Source organism: Thamnophis sirtalis, unplaced genomic scaffold, assembly GCF_051295495.1.
Source record: "Thamnophis sirtalis isolate CommonGarterSnake01/CBP01778 unplaced genomic scaffold, rThaSir2_p1.2 scaffold_4, whole genome shotgun sequence".
NCBI lineage: Eukaryota > Metazoa > Chordata > Lepidosauria > Squamata > Natricidae > Thamnophis > Thamnophis sirtalis.
This window is the reverse complement of record NW_028261384.1, coordinates 75000681-75005536: the sequence shown is the minus strand read 5'-3', so window position 1 is coordinate 75005536 and position 4856 is coordinate 75000681. Positions and strand designations below refer to the sequence as shown.

General features: G+C 40.3%; 1 long non-coding RNA gene across 1 annotated transcript; it reads left to right on the top strand.

Moving 5' to 3' along the window:
- The first annotated feature begins 657 nt into the window (after positions 1 to 657).
- Positions 658 to 899, top strand: LOC148045917 (uncharacterized). Its single transcript, XR_015696251.1, has 2 exons — positions 658 to 708; positions 745 to 899. It is a non-coding gene; the product is annotated as an uncharacterized LOC148045917 (long non-coding RNA).
- Positions 900 to 4856: the final 3957 nt, after the last annotated feature.

Genomic DNA, 4856 nt, shown 5'->3' with positions numbered 1-4856 from the left:
ACAAATTGAAATAGGGAAGAAAATGGTAAGTGAGCACCTGTCTACCCTAGATGAGTTCAAATCACCAGGACCGGATGGATTACACGCCAGGGTTCTGAAGGAACTGACAGACAAGATCTCAGAACCACTGAGCTATATTTTTCAAAGATCCTGGAACACTGGGGAACTGCCAAAGGACTGGAAAAGAGCTGATGTGGTTCCCATTTTCAAAAATGGAAAAAAATAGATCCAGGAAACTATAGACCTATCAGCCTGACCTCAATACCAGGAAAGATTCTGGAAAAGATAATCAAGCAACAAATTAGCGAACACCTAGAAGTAAACAAAGTAATAGCCAAAAGCCAACATGGGTTTGTCAAAAACAGATCATGCCAAACTAATCTTATTGCATTCTTTGACAAAGTGACAAAATTTGTGGACCAGAGGAATACCGTCGATATCGTGACCCGTCAAAAGCGCAGACAGCAAAAGCCGATCGACAAAATCGCGCCTTTGACGTCATCACAGCGCGACGAAAAAGATCGAAAAATTCAAATAAAAATTAATAAAAATTAAATTAAAGCAAGCTGATTCACATAAAGGTAAGGGTTAGCGTTAGGGTTAGGGTTAGGGTTAGGTTAAGGGTTAGGGTTAGCTTTAGAGCGTTAGCGTTAGCGTTAGGGTTAGGTTAAGGGTTAGCGTTAGGTTTTTCGTTACTTTAACGGTTAGGTTTAGGGTTAGGTTTAGGGTTAGGTTAAGAGTTAGGGTTAGGGTTAGGGTTAGGGTTAGGTTTGGGGGGCTTAGGGTAAGGTTTTCGCTTTATTTTTACATTTTTCGAACTTTTTCGTCGCGCTGTGATGACGTCACAGCGCGCTTTTGTCGAGCGCGATTTTGTCCTACGCGCTTTTGTGGTGGAACCGTCGATATACAGATGAAACTCCAAAAATTAGAATATCGTGCAAAAGTTGATTTATTTCAGTAATGCAACTTAAAAGGTGAAACTAATATATGAGATAGACTCGTTACATGTCAAGCAAGATAGTTCAAGCCGTGATTTGTCATAATTGTGATGATTATGGCTTACAACTCATGAAAACCCCAAATCCACAATCTCAGAAAATTAGAATATTACATGCAATCAATAAAACAAGGATTGTACATAGAACAATATCGGACCTCTGAAAAGTATAAGCATGCATATGTACTCAGTACTTGGTTTGGGCCCCTTTTGCAGCAATTAGTGCCTCAATGCAACGTGGCATGGAAGCTATCAGCTTGTGGCACTGCTGAGGTGTTATGGAAGACCAGGATGCTTCAATAGTGGCCTTCAGCTCTTCTGCATTGTTTGGTCTCATGTCTCTCATCTTTCTCTTGGCAGTGTCCCATAGATTCTCTATGGGGTTCAGGTCAGGTGAGTTTGCTGGCCAATCAAGCACAGTAATCCACGGTCGTTGAACCAGGTTTTGGTGCTTTTAGTAATGTGGGCAGGTGCCAAGTCCTGCTGGAAAATGAAGTCAGCATCCCCATAAAGCTCGTCTGCGGAAGGAAGCATGAAGTGCTCCAAAATCTCCTGGAAGACGACTACGTTGACCCTGGACTTAATGAAGCACAGTGGACCAATACTAGCAGATGACATAGTTCCCCAAATTAACCCAGACTGTGGAAACTTCACACTGGACTTCAAGCATCTTGCAGTGTGTGCCTCTCTATTCTTCCTCCATATTCTGGTTTCCTTGGTTTCCAAATGAGATGCAAAAGTTACTCTCATCAGAAAAGAGGACTTTGGACCACTGAGCAACAGACCAGGTCTGTTTTTCTTCAGCCCAGGTAAGATGCTTCTGATGTTGTTTGTTGTTCAGGAGCAGCTTGACAAGAGGAATACATTTGAAGCCCATGTCCAGGATCCGTCTGTGTGTGGTGGCTCTTGATGCACTGACTCCAGCTTCAATCCACTCCTTGTGAAAGTCCCCAACGCTTTTGAATGGCCTTTTCCTGATAATCCTCTCCAGGCTGCGGTCATCCCTGCTGCTTGTGCACCATTTTCTTCCACACTTTTCCCTTCCACATAACTTTCTATTAATGTGCTTTGATACAGCACTTTGGGAACATCTAACTTCTTTTGCAATTATCTTTTGAGGTTTTCCCTCCTTATGAAGGGTGTCAATAATGGTTTTCTCCACAACTGTCAGGTCAGCAGTCTTTCCCATGATTGTGATTCCTACTGAACCAGAATGAGAGACCATTTAAAGGCTCAGAAATCCTTTGCAGGTGTTATGGCTTTATTAGCTGATTAGAGTGGGACACTTTGAGCCTAGAATATTGCACCTTTTCACAATATTCTAATTTTCTGAGATTGTGGATTTGGGGTTTTCATGAGCTGTAACCCATAATCATCACAATTATGACAAATCACAGCTTGAACTATCTTGCTTTGCATGCAATGAGTCTATCTCATATATTAGTTTCACCTTTTAAATTGCATTATTGAAATAAATGAACTTTTGCAAGATACTCTAATTTTTCAAATTTCACCTGTAGTTTACTTGGACTTCAGTAAGGAATTTTATAAGGTAGACCATAACCTATTACTAGATAAAGTAGAAGAATGATAAAGTAGAAGAACCTATTACTAGATAAAGTAGAAGAATGAAGGTTGGACAGCATCACCACCACATAAATTCGTAACTAGCTGACCAATCGCACTCAACCTGTAGTCCTCAATGGAACTGCATCTACATGGAGGGAAGTAATCAGTGGAGGTTCTGTTTTAGGCCCAGTACTCTGTTTTAGGCCCAGTACTCTTCAACATCTTCATCAATGATTTGGATGAGGGAATAAATGGGGAACTCATCAAATTTGCAGATGACACCAAGCTGGCAGGAATAGCCAACACTCCAGAAGATACAGAAGGATCTTGACAAACTTGAACATTGGGCACTATCTAATAAAATGAAATTCAATGGTGAAGAGAGTAAGGTTCTCCATTTAGGCAAGAAAAACGAAATGCACAGGTACAGTATAGGTGGTACCTAGTTTAATAGTAGTAACTATGAGAAGGATCTTGGAGTCCTAGTGGACAACCATTTAAATGATGATGTAGATGTAGAAAAGATGTGGAGACTGTAGAAAAAGTGCAGAGAAGACCAACAAAGATGATTAGGGGACTGGAGACTAAAACATATGAAGAATGGTTGCAGGAACTGGGTATGTCTAGTTTAATGAAAAGAAGGACTAGGGGAGACATGATAGCAGTGTTTCAATATTTCAGGGGTTGCCACAAAGAAGAGGGAGTCAAACTATATTCAAAGGCACCTGAGTGTAGAACAAGAAGCAATGGGTGGAAACTAATCAAGGAGAGAAGCAATTTAGAACTGAGGAGAAATTTCCTGACAGTTAGAACAATTAATCAGTGGAACAGCTTGCCTCCAGAAGTTGTGAATGCCCCAACACTGGAAGTCTTTATGAAGATGTTGTCTAGCCATTTGTCTGGAACAGTATAGGGTTTCCTGCCTAGGCATGGGTTTGGACTAGAAGATCTCCAAGGTCCCTTCTAACTCTGCTATTGTGCTGTGTTGTGTTGTGTTGTGTTGTGTTGTATTATATTGCATTGTATTGTATTGTATTGTATTGTATTGTATTGAACCTTGCTTGGTGATGCAATAAAGGGGCTTGGTTGTGCCATGAGGCGACCTCTGCTGGTAGATAATTCTATTATGTCCTGGAGGGTCATGTCTTAATCCCATCACCCAGGAGCTGAAGATAGGCTGGCCCAGTTCTGCTAGGGCTATTAGCAAAGGTAGCGGCTGCTTTTCAAGAGCTTGTTTCTCCTTTATATTAGGGAAATATAATATTCTGCCTTTTTAATATTTTCTAGAGTATTTCATTCTTGTTGGAGATGGATGGGTGCTAACTTTCTACAATAGTCAGTAATAAAAAAAGTTTAAGAAAAGAGAGTCAGGAGATATAAAGCTAGTGTCAGCGTTCCAAATATCATGCAGAATTAAATCAGAGACCAAGGCAAAACTATCCTTAAAGTTCCAACTTAATAAGACAGACATGTTGGCATCATGCTATGGAATCCCAATACTGGAAATGACATCAACATTCCACCCAGTTAAAAGTTCATGATCTTGTCCCCACACCCACAATCCATCACATGGTCCAATCTTCTTCTTCCACGCTGGCATCCACACCCAGCTGCTTCCGGTCAGGTGTACTGGTGCGGAGACAAAGGATGACCTTGGCTTCTAGTAAAGAATGAAAACAATACATTCCACAATCCTACTCCTTCTATTCCCCCCTCCCATCGACTATACTAATGAAACAGCATAATGAAATAAGAGAAAGTGTGGCAGGCCAAAATTCTAAAAGGAATATAATTGCAGGCCTGACAGCTAGCTTATGTTATGTAGAAAAATCTAAATGATTTTTGCATTTTAATTGATGTATCCTAAATAATGCATTTGGAATTACAAAGAGGAGAGTGGCTGTTGCTAACTGTGTGATAAACTTGTTTTCTTTTCTCTCAAAGCCAAGGAAAAGAAGGTAAACAAATTTATGATGAGAGCCAGTTTGGTTTAAGACACCAAACTAAAAAGTAAAGAATATGAGGTCAAGTCCTACCTTAGCTATGAAGGCGGACAGGATGACTTCGGGCAAGTTATTGTCTCTTAGCCATAACAAAAAAGCTACTTTTTGCTTTCTCAACTGTTATTGCCTAATCTCTGTACTGTTTGTCTAAACGTCTGTACTGCCTCCAATACAAATTTGCACTTCAGCCTCTCTCAATAATCCCATCCCAGGAATATTTGTTCATGTTTATGTTCATACTTATTACCAGCTATTTTGTACATGTTTGACAAACAAACAAACAAATA